General features: G+C 37.5%; 1 protein-coding gene across 6 annotated transcripts in view; it reads left to right on the top strand.

Moving 5' to 3' along the window:
* The window catches only part of Plexa (plexin A), a 427,193-nt gene that overhangs the window by 224,416 nt on the left and 180,532 nt on the right, over positions 1 to 22,245 (top strand). The gene's annotated exons all lie outside the window — the stretch shown is intronic.

Below are 22,245 nucleotides of genomic sequence, written 5' to 3'. Positions count from 1 at the left end.
TCGAAGGTGCTCGAAGCGAGCGACCAGGCCCGGAAACACCCGGCGGTATCGCGCGTGGAATCGATATCTCGATTCCCCTGTTCCCTCTCTCGGTCTCGCCTGCCTGCGCTTCTCTCTCTCTCTCTCTCTCTTTCTCTCCCACTCTTACTACCCCTCTCCGCTAGAAACCAACCACCCGCACACCCTCGGCCCGTCGTCAGGTGTGCGCGTACAAAGGGGTGCGTACGGCCGCGTGCGCGAGCGCTTGTGCACCCATTCTCTCCCTCTTGCTCTTGCTTCCACTCCCCCCTTATTCGTTGGATGGATGCACAACAGACAGATGTAGGCTGATTAGAAGCTCGTGGAAGCTAGCAGAGGCTGGTGCCGCTTTTTAGCCGCCTCTACACAGACGACGACGACGACGACGACGAGCAAACGAACTCTCCAGCCGAAGTATCGACTTTTACCGGCGAGAGTCGCTCGAGTCGCAGCCATATTTCCCCCTCGAAAATGGGCCAACCCTCCGCCCTCGACAATTATACAAGCGTCAGGGACCCGTAAAACGTGCAATAAACCCACGATCGCCATCCTAGATGCGTTCGCGCATTTCCTCATCGTCCCTTCTCCTGTCATTCTCTCTTGGTTCTCTTTGCTGAACACAACACACATCGAACGACCACATTGAGCCTCCTATACTTGTATATCGGCCGTCTCTGCGCACCGGATTATCGTGCTTCATCGCAGCTTTTTGCCCGGGTTACAAGCAAGCTTCCCGCGGCCACGCTATCGATCGACGCGTCGCGTTTTCAGAAGTTAATGAAACTCGAAGACCGGCCCAGGGCTCTGGCCGGTAGTTTCCAGCAAGATTTCTCGCGATTCCCGTGGCCCAACCCCTTTGGAATAACGCTCGATGTTGGTCGTTTTTCTCGCACCAGGGCCGCCGTGGAATTGGCCGATTCGACGGTGGAACGATTTCGAGTAATTGCTCGGCCAAACTGAGAGAAACTCACGAGCCGATCGACCTCTCGTTCTTTCCTCGTATCGATCGCGCGTGGATTAGGGTAAACGAGGACATCGATGAAACTGTGCTGGGCGATTTTGTCGGTGGTTGTGCCTGAACTAGTAGCCAAGAACAAGTTTCTCGATTAAAAGAAACTTGGTGCCGGAGGGGCGAAGTCGAAGACGGTTTAACGCGAATAGACGAAGCTAAAATTAGATGGTTGTTCGAGGTTACTTTCTTCGAATGGTGTGACGAGTGATTTATCTCCCCTGAGATGATCGACCTGTTGTTGCTCGTTTTTGTTTTACCAAGTTTTATTTTATTTGTTTCGATATTTACTTTGGTCTAGCGTGAATTTGTTGGATCTCATTTTTCACGTTAGAAGCTTAAAAAATTATAGGAAAACGTTATACGAGTTCAATTATCAAGGTGTCCGGTCTCTAATTGTCTCTGTGACAAATAGTTTTCAGAAAAATTTCTCTCCTGCAATCGTAGAAGTTATTCTTGATTTGTGTTATATCTACCGCTTGAGGATAAACCGAATTAATATTTTCAGTTGTGTTATTTTATTCATAAAGTACGCAGTGTCGCAAATGCTCTTCTGTTTCAATTATCGTTCTTTCGCTATTCTCCCAATCTTTTTGAAATTTTCATTTATTGAAGATTAAATACCAGTTATGAAAGCAGGCTAGTTTTAATCAGCTTTAATAAATAAGAAACAGCACTTCGTTGAAAAGTGATCAAAGCTACGAAACGACCTAATATTCTCGAATATAACGTTTTCGAGTTTCGAGAATACTCGTAGTATTTTCTAATCCTATGTAGCATACTTTCGGATTTTTAACTCTAGAACTACGACGCCAGTCAAATTGGCTAGTTTATAATTTTTACAATTTTAAAATTCCTACTTCATGTTATATTTTTTTCCACAATGATGTAACGAGTTTCGCAACGATAACTAAAAGGATAATATAATGAATTTTATTTTGTTTTTTATGTATACAAACTCAAAATAATTTTGTATCAAGGCTACTTATACCAACACCAGCCAAAATGTTTGGTACTTGTCAAAGTGTAAAAGGGTCCTGCAATCTGTTTATCGAACCTCAACTAACTAGTTTCCTCGTTTTGTACAACTTTCCACACGTTTTTAAAATTTTTACTGCGTATCATTCGATATGATGATATCAGATATCAGGAAAATTCCGGATCGATCGCTAGATCGCTAGATGCTAACACTAGAAATACCATAGCAGTCAAAATGACTGGTTACACAATTTTATAAATGTGTCAACCCTTATTTAGGGATCCCAGATGAATTAATAATACCAAAAATCTACTACAAAACATGGAATTCCTTCTGTAAGAAAGTAATAAATCCATAAATATAAAAATATGCTATTATTACGTATTTTTTAAAGACCGATCAGTTTGACTGGTTTTGGTAGAAATAGCTTCGTGTTAACTATCGGTAGTTCTAGTGTTAAGAACATGTATCTATAATATTTTTGAGTATCAAGAATATTTGCAATATTTTCGAATATTTTGTAATGTACATGGTACTTCGAAATTTCAAAACGAGGAATTGAAACGGAAACAGGTCTGCTTTCGGTGGTCAATTTCGACGTTCCTCGTTGCTGTCTCGTGTTTAGCTAGTAGAACTGGTAATTCGAACTCCTTGCGTGGCGAATTCGAGGACAATCGATGCGGCGATACTCAATGTTCATGGTGTCCTTAACAGCTTCTGCTAACTACTGCTGGTTTGCGAGTTAGACACTTGGAAACCGCAGATCGGGGCCCTTGTCGTCGCTTGGAAATTTCACGGGCACATAATAATAATGTTACCAATCGAGATTCTATCTTGTCGGGATTTCTATTAAGCGTTTCCTATCGAGACGTCGAAATCTTGGAAATTGCGCCCTTCCCTTCCTGTCTCTTACCGGAAATCACGCTATTTGTTAGTCTAGAACTTGAAATCTCTTGCCTTACAAACGTCATTCACAAGCCAGCAAGTTCTATTACATTTTATTGCGTTCAAATCGCCGCTAAAAGCTTTTCTTCGTAGTGCAATTATTTCCTTTTTCCAATTTAAAACAAGTTCTAAGTTTGTATTAGAAGATTTTAAAACTTCTCTACTCACGATCGTCCTTATATACGTGAGTATCTGATAGTAATAATAATAAATAAAAAAATGGAACCTCCAAAGTCTCCAATAAAATGTATAAAAAACAGCGTTGAAGTATCAAGGATCTGTACGTTAACATATTTCTCCGATTAATTTTTCGATGGTTTTCTTGCTCCTATCCGAATAAATTATACACATTCGATCGTCCATACATAACACATAGCGTATGTGCCTAATGACTTGCAACCATAAAATGTATTTAGATGTTGTAGAATTTATTTACAGCAGTCATAAATTCCAATTTTTCACTTCCAAACAGCCACTTTTCCTCCAAGAAACCACTGAAATTACAAATTAACTTATCTCAATCCGGAGGAAACTCCGGTTCTAGAGGGTTAAGAGCGAATTGGAAAGTTGCAATGGCAAATGATCAGAAAATCCTTTCCCTCGGTCGATGATCTATTACCTTTTAACGCCATAAACCAACGTTTCCGGAGCCTGTTGTTCAACTACTGGAAGAACCTGTAACTACTTTACCACGTCGACCTAACATCGTAAAGCTGGCACATGTTTGAACTACAGTCGAGTTCCACGAACTATCGCGATCGATTCGAAAACCTGCCACTCGATAACCAAAAATTCATTTTGCATCTGAACCGATAAAAATTACGACTGCTGTTGAGACTACGACGTTCACGAAAGTACATGCATATTTCGAAGGCGGGCCAGGTACACAGAAGACGGAGATGGAACTAAAATGGGGTTGTAGCAGGAACGTAGGGCGGACGAGGTCGAACGGCGTTAGTCGGGAAACTATAAAATAAAGCGAACATCAAACGGGCCAGGCTCGTATCGTTTATAAACGTGTACACGTCGTAAATATAAAACGGATCGTTTTGGAATTATTAGTCGGGGAACGGTGAATGGATCGTTTTGCGCTCCCTTTTCGAAAATTCTGCTTTATGGTAGGCGGCCGTATGACGAACGCCCGCACACGATCGTTCGTATGAGTTTTGAAGGGCTTTACTGGGACGAGGTTCGTGGATGTTCTCTGTTTTTATAATTCGCATATGATCGTACGTCATAGGAAAATAATATTATGTAGATGTTTAGTTGTTATCAGTATGTAATTTGAAATTATATGATAAAATTGAATGATTTATAGTAAGAACTACCCTTGTCAATTTCTAGCGCTTTTGTACTGCTTTAGGAGAATCATATGAGAATATGTTTAGTTCTTATTTAATGTATTGCAACTTTCTTAATGAGATGTTTATCGTTGTGTTCTATTTACAATGTTATTCAAGTTACGAAATTAGGAACTGGTAGATTTACTAAGCAACTTTCCTATTGATTTTTTATATTATTCTTTTTCTACATATTTACAGTTTTAGTAAGTGATAGAAATGCAATAAGAAAAATACAAAAGTTTGTAAATAATTTCGAATTGATGCTTAGCAACTCAATGGTTGAACACTATTATATTACAACAATCAATATCAAGTTTATGAATAAATACTATTTTATTTAAATCTTTATCAAAGTTAAGTTAGCGTTACGAAACGTTTGAATGATAATTTTAAATAATTCTGACAATATCAATATCTTTACTTTACTCACTTAAATTCACAAAAATTAACCCTTGGTATACGATGATCCTCGCTCTTGATTGTTGGAATATCCTATTATCTAAAATGTAAAAAAGAATAATAAAACTTATTTTTACTACGAGCACTTCCATTCTTCTCTTTGAATGAAAACAAATTTCTATTCGAATTCCTATTAGGACTTCGTGATTTTTCATTGAGAAAGATATACGATACTTCGTTTAACTAGGAGAGAATTGAATGCACGGTTCCATTGCGGTTTGTTGGAAACAGTGAAAAAGAAAGTTCAAGGTACGCAATGCGTGAGCGGATCGTCCATAAAGGAGAGGCTAATTAATTTCCCAAGGAGTATAAGGTTCTTGGTAATAGTGTTTCCATCCGGGGAACACGAGGACCTTGGTGATATTCTAACGTGCGTAAACGTTAAATTACTTTTTCAGTAAAATTCTTACCTTGAACGTCACCGCCATTCGAAGTACAGAATGCTAGGGGAAAAAAGATTGGCGATTAATGGCTTCTTCCAACATCCAATGCAATGAGACTTTATGTTCCTTCTACGAGTTCATTTAACTATAAATTTGCGGAATAAAACAGCATGACATCTTAAATACGTACGCGTGGCACTTCGTTTCAATACTATGTCCACGTTGTTAAATGTTAACGTTGCTATAGGCGGTACTAAAAAGTCATAGTCTTTCAAGGCCACCGGTCCTTGTTACAAATTATATTAACTTCGTCGCATTCGTTCGCTCCATTCCGGTACAATTGTGTTCTCTCAATGTTAAAAAGTGTATCACACGCTGGAACAAAATATGTATGTTCCTGATAAATGACGCATGATTTTTGATATTAATTTTATGTTTTTTCATATTCTAAGAATATTAATAAATATTTTAAAATATCACGAATTCTTTTTGCTTGCTAAAGTGAAAGTAAAGTTGAAATATAAAAATTTAATTCTGGGAGTTTGTCAGCTTTTTATTATTTTACTTTTGATCGCTTGTTATAAATCTTATTTTATATTCTTGACGAATCTCGTTCTCTTTTAAATTCGTCACAAAACACAGTGAATCGTAAGAATCGATAAGAATATCAATTACGATAAAAGAAACGTGATGATCTTTTTACAACATTTTCAGTTTCAACTACAACCGTACGAATTTTCTTAAAAACAAGAGTTCCACGAGTAATCTTGCGAAACTCAATAACTTTGTCTAAAAATTCTATAACACTAGACTATGAAAAAGGAAACGACTAGTTTCGAAATGAGAAACTCAGTTCCTCGATTGAAAATCTTTCGATACTTTCGATTCTGCGACACGCGTACGAAGTGGAACTTCTCGTCGAACGCGATTCAGCAGACAGCGACTTTCGTCGATAGCTCGACCATTCGTGTGTCCCGTCCTTTTTTCTCTTAAATTGTACGAAACGCTAAAATGGAGATTTCCAGCGGTGCCATCGGTTCCGATTTTGCCAGATTGGATATTGAATTCCCGCGAGGAACGAACGTAGAGAAATTTTAAATTTGTTAGGTCCTGTTTAGTCAGGGGAACAAAATTTTTCATTCGTAGATATGTCTCGTTCCTTTTTTTAAAGTTATAGTTGACCAGTTTGAACGAAGTTTCAGAAACAGCAATAAAATTGTAATTTAATACGAAAGATATGATAACAACAAAGTCCCTATGTTTTATTACCCTCTTAAAGAGTTAAGTGGCAAAAGTTTTTATCACTTGTTTCATAGCTTTTTTTTCTGTAGTTCGGCGATAAGAAAAATTAATACTTTTCGTTACTTCGACCAATGACAAAATGTTGTTTATTCGCTTATTTCTTTTATTGTATTTCGAATGTTGTTATTGAAATTTCATAAGGATTTGATGGTTTAGCAAAAAGGGTAAATGCTTTTCGTAGCTTCGTAAGCCTCTTACACGCCTGCCTATAATAATTTGCAGGCAGCTTCAGCTAAGCAATTGCATCGACAAATCCTCTAATCCTATTCCGCCGCGTTTCGACTTCAGCCGATGTTTCTATCAAAAATACAAACGCGCGTGTGGTCTATCATCCGCCAAGATGGGCTTTCCACGTAGTTATGCGGCAACTTCCATACGTGTAGCACCATAATTTACGGACCCACACGGGGCGACCCTATCATCAACCAGCTCGTTGCATTTCGAGTCGAAGACCTTCCTTTCAGTTCGAGACAATAATAAGCATTCTTGAGTTGTTTTACAATACCATCCGCGGTTGTAGATTTATGACGATGGACCGGTGGTTGTTCCTTCCTGTCCATTCACAGATTTTTCTTTCAATTCCAATTGCTTTTATTTCGCATCCTTTCTCTGTAACTCCTTTAAACATAGTGGTTATTTGAAATAAAATTTTTACTAGGCTAGCAGAAATATTCTTTAACATAAAAAAATAGCATGTTGAGAATCAACACGATCGATACTTTACTCTTAAGATCAAATATTTCATGGTCAATTTTTCAAAATGCACATAACACGCAAAAATATACGTAACACTCAAAGTATTAAGTTGTCCGAAAAATTTCTTTCGTTTTATGAGAAAATAATGGACGCACAATGTTTTTTGTTTTATATTATTTTGTCGAATTACGTACGACCTATTTTGTTCTGTTGAGATAAACACCGCGACATTTCACAGACTTGGTTACACGTATGTATGAAGACGCACTGTTGTAAAAAACACATTTGTGAAAGAAAGACACTTTCCGGATAACCCAATATAATACCGATCGTTGTTATTTAATAGACTTTGTTAATTATATCCGTAAAGATAGAAAGACATCAGCAGACTACCAATTATTATATAGCCTTTGTTGCACAACTTGAAAAAGAAACGGATCCCACAAAAGCGAATTGCTTTTTCCATCACGTAAGTCACCTCTTCCTATCTCCCGAATGGAATAAACATTCTGTGTTCCCCGTATCAGCGACTTTAGACCGACAGACAGACAATTCGCATAATCTGTTTCCACTTCTTCAACGCAAAGTATACCAACCCTCCGCTCCAGCTCGACTTACCACTTCCGCAAAATCCTCGGAGATTTCACGTCGATATCGGTCCTCCGCAGGAGCGTCCCTTCCTCCATCGAAACAATTCCAAAGCCATTACTATCGTCTCTCTTGGTGCCATTACCGGAACACGCTCGAGGCTACCTCGATCGGTGGTTCTCTTCGAAAAATTGCAACTTCTCTTGGTGAAAGTCGGCAGACGTGACCCGGTGACACGGTGCCAGAAGCGTGAACGAACGCGTGTGTTGCTACCGTACCGATAACGGAGATGATAAGCGTGTTGCATAGGCGTGCGCGCGCGCCAGTTATACGCCGCGCCGACGAGCCGCGACAAAGGAGCCTCTCGAGCGTAAAGCGTGTCAGAGCGGTTGGGCTTGACATGCGAACACGACCCAAGAGAGCGAAACGCGATGGAGAGAGAGCATTGCACGCGCGCGTACGCGTCCAGGGACACGCTCGAAGAGGGGTGTCCGGCTGTGTCGCTGATACGAAAGCGAGAGGGCCAGAGGTGGCAGGGTAACGTGTAGCCGTGCTTGGAAATTTATTGGATTCAGGAGGGGGCGCGCAAATCCGCCAGGATCAGCGTAACCAAAGAGCCGCGCTGGTTTAGTCGTAGAGTTGAAAGAAACTGAGATGGGGTTGGGAGAAAATGACGCGTCTGCCGATTAGGTTCTCGGGCGGGGGTGTTGCACGAACGATCGGTGGACGCATCAGGGGTAGTTTGATTGGATTCCCATTGATTTAGGATTATTACGGTGGATCGGTGCAACGGCTCGTAACGTGAAATGGTACGGGAGTTCATCTTCTTGCGACTATTAGAGTTAAAGGGTAGTTAGGAAGATCTTTCTAGCCGATCAGTTTGATAACTTTGGATTTTGGAGTTTTTATTCCACTTAACTTCGCACTTCGCCGATCTTTAGATTTTAGATTCTCTAGTCTAGAAGACTATTTTGTCGTGTTTGACAATTTTAGTCGTTTCTTCTCTTTTACAGATTGATTACCGTATGTACCGTTTGGATTTTTTCGATGTGCTTGCGCGTTGGTATTGAGAAACATGGCTGAGAATCAGAGGTAAAATCTTGTAAAGGAAGAAAAGTTGAAGGAATATTTATCATCGTTTTTCTTTAACGTCTTAATTTTTTTGCAATTGGACAATGCGACTACTGAACTTGTGAGTTCATATCTGTGAGAACTGTGAGTTCATATCCCATACTGTCATTCCTAAAGACACCTGAAAGTTTTGCTCGTTTGCCTAATATTAACTGATACTCTTGTTAGTCCTAAATGAAGAAGTGACATTTAGGAGAATTCTAGAATAGCTGAAACAGGCAGAGAAAGCTCTGGAAGAACAAGGGACGTTTTTCGCTCTCGAAGGAATTATTGCGTACAATGGCCACCCTATCTGATCAGTGAATGGTCGAACAACGCTCGCAGAGTAGTAGACTTCGCAGCGTTCAAGAGACGCACAGAGACACCGGCGTGCGAGCATCCGGATATCCTGTTATCTGAATATCCTAGCATCATGTCGTGCTTGTCCATTGCTTGTTCATTCGAGCATTGACAAATGAATATCCCTTGATGTCTATCGAATAACGTGGCCATCCACTGTTATTCGTCTTATCCACAACGTATAACGTTGATATTCCTGATGCAAGGTAGAAGTTATTCGATGGATCGTTTGTCCAATTTTACTTCCTTTGCTATTAATATTAATATCTTTTTATCTTCTCCTTTAAAATTCTTAAATACGTTTATGCATATTTATTTGCACCGCAGCAACACGTACATTGATTTTAGCGATATTTCTTTCTTTATCAAACCGCTATTTTCCCTTGTCGTTTGCACGAAATCTTCTAATAAGTCTAAAACACGAAACGCGCTCACACACTGCACGAGCCGATCCCCGATTAATCAAAGTACACCCATCCATTTACCCACGTAACGCGTACACTTCACCTATTTTTCAAGCTTCCCTCTACCAACCCATTCGGTTACGTAACAACCAATCCCGCCACACGAAGCCTCGAGTTATTACAAGATACTCCAGCTGTATCCCGCGAGATGTTTCCACATTTACCCTCAAACTTCACGTGAGATAAGCCACGCCAAATAGCCAGAGCTTCGACGTTCTCAAGTGTGCGCCAATCTGGAACCTAAGCTTCGTTCAAACGAGTCTTCGTGTAAGGGTTAGCTTACTATTTTGTCCTAAAATTCGTGCAAATAATTTTCACAATTTTCTGCCATGTACTTTGGATCTTTATATTGTACAAATGCAACGTTCTAATTAATTAATTACATCTCTAACAATCTGGATCGATGATAACATTTTGTAGAGGATCAGATCGTCTTCCGAAACTTACGGACCTGGATATATCATGCGTTGAAAATTTCTTGTAGAAGACAGTGTAAATGGAAAAATTAAAAAGTGTCCTTTTTCTTCTGTATAATGTTCTACATGCTAATGGAAATATTGTAGTATAGAATTTAAGAGTAATTTTCATTTGTAAATAATTACAAATAGTATGAAAAAGTGATAATCCACCGGTACAAACATTGCACAAAACGATGTAAATATCACCAACTTTGTAATAATTCTTACTTGGAACGTTATGAAATATACTTTTGTAATAAAACTAAAATGAAAACATATATTTTCTGTTTTTTATACGAGTTACCTAGGAACAAACAGGATTGGAATTTACAGTGCTTGCAAATTTAAACGAATGAAAGCAAATCAGTTTTCTCTACAACTAAGATGTAGAACATATAGAATTTTCTATGGATACAATCGTTTTTCTGATGAATTTTGACTATATTAGTACAAACAATAGAAAATTTTGTAATGTGCAAATGTTTGAATTATTTACACTTAACATATTGACGATGGGAAACGCTAATTCGTGTCTTACGAACTTCATGCAGTATCCTATAAAAAGCGTCAATTACTGTTAAATAAAACAGTAAAAAAAAGCAATGGATGCTATAAAGAAAATGTTATCAATGTGTTTTTATACTGCATGCTTGAATAATAAGAAACCGTTATCAATATTTAAACAATTTTTTGGGAATGAAAGATCAGTCTGTTTAATGTAAGGCAGAAATTTGTGCAGATGTGTTGTAAGATGTATCAAGTGATGCCGAACGTAAAAATAATATCCGTGATAGTGGTAGTGAAGTTGATTTTACTATGAATAGAAGCACTCTAAAAAGATAGTGAACACCTTTCTGTATCTTATTATTTATGATATATATATAGATAATATAGATTTATATTATTATTAAATATTATTTGAATCTTCAATTATTTATTAAATAATTCAAAAAATACGTGGGAATTCAGACTATATGCTTATCAAAGCATACTGTCATCAATGTATTAAGATCTTATAATAATGAAAGCAAATTAAATTTTAAAAATAATTTTAAATCAGAGAAACTTTTTCTCGCTCTTAAAATATTTGATGTTTGGTACCTATAGCATAGTCTATAAGAAGTCTTCAATTGTTGCAGCGATTCTTATAAATACATCGTTGCTAACAAACAATTCTCAAATTGTTCACAAATATCACTTACGTACCTTTAACACGTTGACACAGTTTACTAAATTTTTTAAAATGATTAAAGTAAGATGAATCTCATGGACTAAAGAATATTCCGCAATGCAAATGACTTAGATAATATTATTAGAAAAAAATCAGCGAACACGATATAATATTTGAAAAAATTATACGTTTCGGTGTAGTATATTTCAATCTATTTCGATTCCGACAACAAGATCCAGTGGCGAAAACGAAAGAAAAGTTTTAACTTGTATTCTATATACGTTATATATTTATTTTCGTATATGAACATATTAATAACTTTATATTTGATATCTTTCACCACGTTGCTGACAGTCAACTACTCTAGAGCATATACTTTCTTTATCCATTGCTCTTGTCAAATACAATCTGTTCAGTAAGCTTTTGGTATATTTTGTACCACAGTTTTTGTCCACTATAATATATATATCTTCATATCGTATATGGAATTCGTGTAGTAGTCAACGTGTTAAATCAAGAGACACGAAAAAGGAGATGTACATATAAAAAGAAAAAAAGAAAAAAAAAAAGGAAAAAGAGTCACTCGGTCTCTTCGCGCTTGTCCCTGAGGATCCGGCCGGTAGTACACCGACCCCCGACCTAATTTCCAGTCAGTCGAGCGGGACGTTTCCTCCCTTCTGTCCTCTCTCTCTCTCTCTCTCTCTCTCCCTCTCTCTCTCTCTCTCTCTCTCTCTCTCTCTCCCTCTGGATTAGTCGGCCAAATGGGGGATCCGGAGGAATTCGTTGACGTTGGTCGCTTGTCCAAGAGAATTCTCGTCGCGAGTCTCAACCTGCCGATCATGCGTCGCATCATTTTGGTAGATCCCATCCACGGTTCACGCGAATTCCCTCGATCGGATCACGATCATCCTCGTCGATGATCTTGAATAACGATCATGATATTTCGGCCGGTTGCCAGGAATTTGACATGGATTCCAAGAATCCGTGCCTCCATTGATGACCGTGATCCTGAATGAATAGAGGCGTTCGTCCCTGGCCAAAGATGGAATTCGATTACGTACCGATCGATCCTTCGTGTCAGCGACACGTCGCGTCGTACCGTACGGCACGCAGTGGACAAAAATCGAAATATACAATCCTGTTCGATTTTGATTTTATCATTCGATGATATGTAATCTGTCTGTAAGTAAGTAATATAAATTTAAAGGATAATTCCGCGAAAAATCGATAGGGAATCAGGAAAAATTACTTGTAATATCAAGATCTAATCTCTCGAAAATTAGCTCATTTGTTCGATGTACATTATTATTTGTTAATTCTCGTCAAATCGCGTTTGTTACACCTTAAATATGGAGAATTTGAGCGAAGATATGTATCATTGTAATTTCTAATTTAAACGTTTCTTTCTTTCTCTTTCTTTCTTTAAAGAGCAGTTTAAAAGGACGGTTCAAGCCGCTGTGTAACTTTAATTGTTCTGTGTCAAGAGGACATCCTTCATCATTTTTTTACGATATTCATTCGTAATCGCGATTCGATCAAAGAGTGCAATTCTGGCCATATTCATTTTCATAAAATTTTGTACGAAAACTCCGTTCTTCGATAAATGTCAGCGCAACATCTGACGAAACTGAAGGGAGAATAAATGAATTATGAAAAAATGGAAATATTGTTCCCAATATGGACATTATTTATTTAAACGTCATCACGTGTGGTTAGACAAAGAAATAAATATTCAAGACATCTCAAATGAGCCAAGGAGTAGGGAAAATACTAACAAAGATTTAGTAAACAGCCTTTTTCGCACGTCGGAAGCTCTGATGTTAAGTTTCGGGAAAATCGCACATTATATGCAGTTTTTGATCTTTGTCCCGCATCCTCATTCAAATGCCGCACTGTGCGTCACGTCGTTCGTGCCTGTCTGATCATTCGATCTTCGTACTCATGTTTGACGTTGAAGAGGTTTCAACGCTCTGAAAACGTTAAACGTAGCCGAGTGTTTCTGTGGCAAAAGCTGACTGGTGACTTGCGCGTTCAATCGAGTTGGGTGACCTTTTTCCGTTGCTCTAGATTGAGCGAGGTGTTCTTTTCGTCGTTTATAGCTGCTTTATACTTTAAGTTCTTCAATTTTTATCGTTTTTGCGATAGGTAATTACCGTGTTTACCACGCCGGTTCAGTTTGAAATTAAATAAGACAAACAAGACGAGAAGACGGAAATGAAGAAAAAAGATTGTTAATTACGAGATTCGAAATCTTAAACAGAAAGGTGTCGTTTTCGATGTTTATAGGTGATGGATACTTCCTTTTTTTGTTGGAATTTTTTTACTTTTCTTATAATCGGGTAATTGATGTGTTTATCGCTGATTGAATTTTAGATTAAACGTTTGTTGGTGAATGTTTATGTAAGTTCATATTTTTAGAGCGTTGAATAAACTTAACCTAAGCTATATTACAACTCCATGCATAAAATCTTACGAATGATCCATTCGATAGATCATTTTCACTGATTTTACAATGCGCTATACATGTAAAGGAAAGAGAAGAAAACTGAGAGAGTCGTAAAGCGTAACGAGATAAGGAAAAAAGGAAGAATGAAGAACGGTTCGCTTTCGTCGAATATTCCATCGGTAGGGGCGATAGTACGATAGTTACACGCTTAGGAAAGTTAAATACAAGTTTTCGATGGGGGCGTACTATGTAACGGGGGAATTCATGGCGTGGGTACAAGCCACGATGATAAAGAGAGACGTTCGTGTTTTAATATTCTCCCTTCCACCCCTCCCGTGCATCCCTAGCCATACCGATAAACGCGCATCTCCATAAAAATAGGAAAGAATACAGCTGATGTATGCCATATTATTCGCATATATCAAGATAAACGCGGCTCCCTCTCCCGAGAGTATCTTGCCGCGGTTGGATGCAGTTTTCCGGCGTAACGGGAACTCGCCGTTTTCGGAATAAGATTTATGCCTGGCGTGGTTTAACGAGCCTGGCCGGCCCCACCCAAACGCATTAACCGGCGAGATTTAATGAGACGCGAATCGTTTCATGTAGAATTTCGTTCATTATCGTTCTCGCGAGTTGGACATCGATTCGCGTACGCAACACGTTGCAACGATATAGTAGACTTATCTCGGGGCACGTTTGTGGTTTCCGCTTGTCGTTGAATTAATAAGATGGAATCGATGGAGAATATGTTGGTAGAGGCTACGGACTGGTTACCTTTTTGTCAGATATAGCATTGAGAATGTTCACGGGGCGAGTGGTAAATATCATTCAACCTGTTAGTCAAACCGCCTTTTAAACTGCACGTTCTATAATTACGGCATTAAATAAGAAGAGAAACCTAATAAGGGGAAATCGATGTTAGATAGTTATTGCAAGTGTAATCGTGGGATAATTTATTCTTGATAGAAATCTGATGGTATGCAAAACCATATGAAATTCTTAGATAAAGAGTTACTTTCGAAAGGTTGACGATATGAGTGATGAACGTATACGTCTTCTTTATATGTATTTAGATATTTAGGTGTTAGTAGTAGTACGAAACTCATATTTCAACAGCTTTCAGATCTGATATTTTTAGTGTGATTTTCCATTAATATTCAGTATAATATTCGTTATTACTTACGATTCATTTATTCTATTCGATGTTAAATCTTTCATATTTGCATTTTTAAAATTTCCATTACCTCTGTAACCTGATTCCAAGTATTGAACTTTTTTCCTGTTATAGGATTAAAATAAACTGTCGATTTATCTGAAAAAGCTGTTATAATATTACACAGTTTATTAATCGAATTTTTCATATTATTTTAATAATGCTTTATATGCTTCATGATTATTTTGGAATTTTTACCAATTTGTAGAGATTTATGTGTAGAGGATGGTTGGTCGGTGAGGTTTAATGGACGAGATTGCTCGTTGTTGAAACCGTCGAATATATTTAAAATGATAAATTAGTATACACGTAATGTTCGCAAAAATGCTCGTACTAACCGATTCGCTAAGATAGTGTATAAATCATAAAGTAGGATCACTAATGACTCGTTAATTAGATCGCTGATAATTCGTTGATAACTGGTTGATAACTAATCGACAACTGACTATCCAAAGGATCATTAACTGGATCATACTTAATCGTTGCTAACAATAAGCTCAGTACAGAATTTTGAAAATTTTCTAGCTAAAATTTCTGACTAAAACTCCTCGAAACGCCATATCAATACAAAGTTGGAACACGATTCAACGATTTGATAGGCACGTTGTGTAGTGTTAAAATTAACGTCACGCTCATCAATGTTAATGTAACCACATTCGCTTACAAGAATGCCGTGACTGTAGCCCTACGTCACCCTAAACCAATACCATTAAACGTAAATTCAAAGCGACTTACACAGTCTGTCGCTTCAACCCCTGAACTTCTGTCAGAGTCACCCCTGTAGTACTGAAACAGAGAATTCTGCCGGTTGTCAGCGGCGTGCACGTATTCGCGACCGCGTGAACGCGCAATAATCCTGCTATTCTTCCGACCCCGTGTGCAAATCATGCCGGAAACACTGTCGGACACACTGTAGTCGCTGCTATAATATCGATGAACGGGACCGTTTGCATTATTAATTTTTCTTTCCCCGTGGCTACACCCGTGTATGTATATCATAACAGTATTAATGGCTTCCGGTATTAATTAACTCGAACAGAGCTGTCTGTCCCGCGATCGTATTGCCCGAAAGAGTAATTTAGCGGCTGTTTAATTTTGGAAATTTATTTTCGTATCTGCAATTAATTTAATGGGGAGTCGTTTTAAGTAATTTCACCTATCCCTGCGCTCTAGCAAACTCGTGTCTATACGTTTTACCTCTCTGGAGTCCGGAGACCGCTCGAAATTGATAAATTTGGAGCTTAACCGATTAATTGCGCCTGACATTAATTAGGTGTAGTGGGTCATTCTACGAGCGATACGTGTTTACCTATGTAACTTTGCGACGTTGAGAAATTGGACGACACGAAATTTTTATCGAGTCTGTTGGTGAACGATGTTACTTTTTAAAAGCATGTCCTGACATTTTCTTAATTTTTTAGTTCTTTTGGAAGCTTGTTAAGATTTTGATGTAAAATATTCGGTCATTATTTCGAGGCTCTCCTGTGACAATATTTTTTTTTACTCTTTAGAGAGCATTTTGTTTAAAATAAATGAAATGAGGGTAGATGGTATAATAAATTATTCCCTTTTAAATGTTCTGTCTACCGAGTGTCGTCTACTTGTTATGCAAATTGGTATATTTATGCATCTAACTAATCAAATAGAATCTAGTAGAAATTTATTTCATCCGCTGAATATTATAATAAATAAATACTTACTATACTTTAAACATATATTTACGTATATTTTTGTATATTATGTGCATTCTTTCAATTTTACATTTCCTGTAAATGCGTAAAAATCCGCGTTCTAGTCATAACGAAACAGAATTTCTTTTCAATTTATTGATATTCATTTCAAAAGCTATTGTGCAGGCGGACACAGATAATAATCGAATAGCATTTACCGAACAGAGAAAGTTTGTTCAGTCGAATTTAAAAATTGTAATATTCTAAAAGAGAAATTTACAACCTTCCACATACACCTGATAACTATAACTCTACTAACATTATTAGTCAATAAACTATCTGCTCAAAGAAGCGCGGCTATTAGTAGAATAACATTTGCTAAACATAGAAAGCCTGACTAATCGATGCATTATAAACTCACAGAGAAACGAGCGAAATGTATCTCGTGGGCGTTAGTTAGAAAGATTCGCGAAATTTGTGCCAACCATGTATCTATCACATCCCACGTGCAAACGATTCATCCGTGCAACCAACGTCCGGGACATGTTCGTTTTTTAATATTTTTCTCGCTAAATACGTTGCGCGCGCGTAATTACCGCTCGTATCAAAGGTTAATGTGCACGATTGCGAGAGAAGCTTGTTGGTGGTTGCTGATTCGCCTCTGGTACGCTGAAAGTCTCGCCTAAAATTATTCTGCTAAATCGTTACGCGAACTTACGTCGTCGCGTCCCCCTTTTTCAACTGATTTTTTAACCGGCGGATAGTTTTTCCCTGCGAAATTTGACGTTTCATCGCGACAGTACGCTGAACTCGAGTCGCGCGGAAATTATGATCGCGTGGCTGCGCTTAGAAGGTGCACATCAAATAGTGAAAAAGGTTGGGTCTCGAAAATGGAAACGAGGTATTAATGGTACGCTTCAAAAGTTGATTTTGTCTCGTTAATTAATCCATTAATTACCAAGCGATGAAATAGCTTGTAAGAAGTTCGTAAATGCAATGTTATTAGATAAGTGTAGATTGTTGTTTTGTCAAGATACGTCCCTGCTCGTAAGTATGTGTTGCAACATTTATGAAAAATTAGGTTTCAATAATAGGGTAGAACGATGTGTATATATATATATACACCTACTCTATTCTACCCTATATATATTCTACTCTATTATTGAAACCTAATTTTATATATATTTACTTATTTATTTACTATATTTATTACTACACTATATTTTTTTACTATATACATATATATAAGTAAAATTTTTTCCGCTATTCGTAACTTCTGATCGGGAACAAAAATTTACTTCTGTAGTGATATTTAAACTGTTGAAATCCAAGTTTGATCCAAAATTCGTCCAGGCACCGCCAGCTATTCAAACATTATTTTTGTAGCTTTTATCAATTTTTTATGAAACATTTTAAACTGTTCGTTTGTTTTGAAAGAATACTTTCACGGCATTCGAAACATTCATTTGACCAGAAATTAATGTTCGCATGCTTAAGAGAAGAGGCGAACATCTTTCCACTAATAGAAAATAATTATATTTCATAATCACAATGTGAATTTAATATAACGTAATAGCGTAAAGTGAGCAGGAAAAAATAACAAAAAAATATTACAAATGAAATATTGCGTTAAGGCCACGTTGGCCCTTAATAGGCTTGAACGTTGGACATCGTTCTGAAATTTCAGAACCTTCACCTCTATTTGTGTTCTCATTCTATGTATTCGTTTCTTCTTGCTTCTCGTTTCTTTTTTTCCTTTTTTGTTTTTTTTTCCTATTGTCAATTCAGAATCGACGAACTTGTTGATACTGTAAATGTAGCACCTTGAAGCGAGCTAACTCGTTGTTTGATGAAAAAAAAAAAAAAAAAAAAAGAAACGCGTGGAAAAAGAGTGGAACGTATTGAAACATGGTACAATGGCTCGTTAAAATTTCAGACCGTCCCTGGTCGAAGTTAATAGACAGCAGTGGCGCTTTCGAGCGAGAGGCGGACTAATTGAATTCGGTGTGCTGCCTGCTGCTAGATACAAGTTCCGCTGAAAAGATGTGTCCTGAGCGTGGTGAAACGACTCTCGCGGTTATGAAAGTGGTCGGAAAAGTTTGTGCGTGGAATGTGTACCGGTTTTTGTTAGAGAAATGCCTTGGATAGCCGGAGTGTTTTAGAAACATTTTCAACAGAGATTTTATGAATCATTGGACAGGATCCTAGAGGATTTGTAGATAAACGAAGAGTCTGACGATAAAAAGTATCTTTATTCAACCATAAAACGACCAAGTACCTATCGACTGTCTATTTTTAACATCATTTATATCTTTTTTATCTTTTTACCGTAAAAAATTCTTCCTGAGTTGTTAAAGTTTACTTAATATCTTTCTTCCTTTTCTTTTTTATTTTTTTTTTATTTTCCATAGAATATACTCTTATACTTATATACGTGAATTTTAAATACTGTTTTATGTGCATTTTTCAGATTATAATTTCCTTTGTGTAATCAGCACTATTACAGCTATTGTGTATAAAATAGTAAATATTAATGGAATAATCGTAACAGATATATAAGCGGACAATGCAGAGTATAACAGAATATAGTATAATATAATGTTATTACAGGGTACAGATTAATAGATTAATAGGTTATACTATAATACAACGAATACAATATTCATACTAACCGTATCGCTATCTGGCTCGTTTCACCGTAGATTTATGATTGTTAAACTTCCAGCATGCATTTATTACAATGCACAGATTACACTTAATACGCAAAAATACTACAACGTAATGCATGAAATATTTAATTTCATTTTATCGAACCTGCATCTTTTCATTCAACATCTTTATTCCTTTATAGAACGTTCTATTTTTTATCGTTATGGAAATGAATATAATACAAAGAGCTTTCCCCTCAAATTTTTCGTTTTCCAAACTCTTTCATCGCTTTCTATACTTTACGATCGCAATATCGTTGCTATTTTTTCAAAATTATACGAATCGCCTATCGGTGTCACGTGCTACGCGCGCCAAGCATAAGTTCAGGTAAATTTGAAATATTTGACGTTGTTTGTGTGATTTAACGAGGCAACGAGCGTAACAGCAGCCCGTCTGAATACTCGGCCAAGCTGCGGTCAGAAGCGTAACGACGTATTCGCTGCGTGTCCTCCTCGGAACGACACTTCCGCTGTGACGGCAGGAGCCACTCGTTAATTCCACACCACAAGCGCTTTATGTTGCTTTGCTTTCGCCCGGTTTCTCGTCTTTATTATTATTCTTTGCTCTATTGCGGTTTCTACACTTTTTTCTTCCTGCTGGTCTTAATAAGGATTAAGATTTCAAGAAAACATGAGAAATATTTAGTGTAACGACCCTTCGGCTATTCTGAAAAATGTATACTTCAATTTATTTTGTTATATTTATTTATTTAAGACTCTTAGACATATAGAAACGAGAAATGAGAATTTATTTTTACCTTCTTTTAATTTTAGGTATTTGTCGACTAGTCAAATGTAATAGGAATAGGAATACAATTTCAAGCAAACAAGCCATATATTAAGGATAATTACTCTTATATGTAGCAAACAAAATTTTTAATCGTTTATAAAAAAGTTTTTTTTTAACGTTTTCACGTATAAAATAGACGACGAGAAATTCATACGCGCAAAACGATTCTCTTAATTCTCGGCTTTTATCGTCGAACTTAACCCGAACAAGTCAGACTTCGTCTGCTACATCAAAGAAGATACACAAGACTATGGTGAATTTCCAATAAACCGTGTTGGCCATGCTTTTCTCCGGTCTATTCTCCGATGGACCCTAATTTCAAGGAACTTTAAAGCCCACCATCTCCGAAGGATCGTCCTCGCTGAAAAGCCCAGGCTCAAGCTTCTTCCCATCGTCTCAAAGAAAATCGTTTACGAAATAAACTCGTGGAGTTTCATTTGAGGTAGCGTATTTTGTATTTTTAACGCGCTGACCGTGAAGGAAAGCGACGGTTTACGAGGTTGCATAGTTTTACCAGTCTATCTTGTATCGAGGTACGAGCGTAGACGGAAGTGGAGTACATTGAGCTCGAATAATAAGAAGCGACACACACGAACGGTGTGTGTTGAATGTTTTTCGTAACTCGAGCGGTGTTCGTGGTCGTAACTCGTATTGCTCGACATGTGTGGCGGTCAGTGAATCGAGAGGAAGAAGAAGGAAGGCATTGGAGGGCACTCGACGCGTTTTTGCGCCGGCTAGCCCATTTATAGCGGCTCCGATCGATTGCTCGTCCCAACGATATCTTTCGGCAGGGAACGCGTTTCAGGCCTTCGTAGGGTAGAAAGACGATACGTATAGAGTTCTATAGACGTTACAACGTCATGTTCATCGTCTAGACGTCGCACCGGATTCGGAAGATCCAACAAGTGGACGAACAAGTGTCTCGTTTTCCCTCTTTCGAATTTGCATCTTCGCCGTGCAAAGTTTTACTTTCGGTACGGCAATTTATCGAGCGTGTCAGGATACGATGCTTAATTATTTTTAGCGAGACGATTAACTGTTGGCTGGATTCCTTGAGATTTGAATTTAAGCTGCCAATATGAATATGTTACGATGGAATTGTTTATTGACGATCGTTTCAGTCAATGAATAGATTACGAATATTTATACATTTACGAGAACATTTCGTGAAATTCATTTACAGCGTAAATTTGACAATTTCATTGCATGGAAATAATTTGTATCCAATTTCTCCAGAGACTAGTAATAATAATAATTCATAAATTTCAAGATACATTAAGAAAATTATTTGTATCGTTATTACGTTCCTTCATTTTTTCAATTTATGAGGTTGATCGGTATGGCTTCCGAATATGAAAGAAATAACAGTAACCAGAAACCTGTTCGGAATAAATGTATATATTTTTTAGCTTGGGTCAGGGTGATCCCGGTAGCCGTCGCGGGAAAATTAAGCTTGACAGCGCCAGAAAATGGGCCACAAGGAACACAACACGCGTATTAACAGCGTTTTACAGCGTTATCACGACTGGTTCAGCTAGTTATAGCAACCAGGCCTTGCCACGATTAGCACCGGTAATTGTGGAATTTTCGGAATAATGATTTTCACGTTGTAATAGGACTTAATCCGTATTAATTTTCATGGAGGCGTAGTTAGCGAAAATTCTGACAAGTGGCTTCACCGATCCGCGTGTAAACGCTGACTCGAAACGGCCTTCACATCCTGTGGCTTGTTATAAATTTACCAAGACTTCCTGATGCACGTAGGATAATGTATAAATGAAAAACACGAGAAACTGGTGTGAAATTAAACTGGGGTTGCGTTTAATATCTTGCATTTAAACATCAAATTAAGTTAATCGTTAAACACTTCAGTTATTAAGCTTTTAAAAAATTCTTCTTTAATTATGACACATTAGACATAAGGAAGAGGACGTTAGTAATCTAAGAAATATTTAACTAACCGCTTCTTTTCTTTTTACTTTCAGGTAAGCAATAAATGGAAACTATCGTACGGAGACGTAGCGTATCATTGACTGGCAGGGTTAATTGAAGGTTTTTATATTAAATATTCATATTATTAATTCTTTTTACAACATTCGATTTTAGCGATCTTTCGTTTTTCTTCTATTAACA

The sequence above is a fragment of the Bombus fervidus genome, chromosome 6 (genome assembly GCF_041682495.2).
Source record: "Bombus fervidus isolate BK054 chromosome 6, iyBomFerv1, whole genome shotgun sequence".
In the NCBI taxonomy this organism is placed as follows: Eukaryota; Metazoa; Arthropoda; class Insecta; order Hymenoptera; family Apidae; genus Bombus; species Bombus fervidus.
This window is presented reverse-complemented; position numbering and strand designations above follow the sequence as displayed.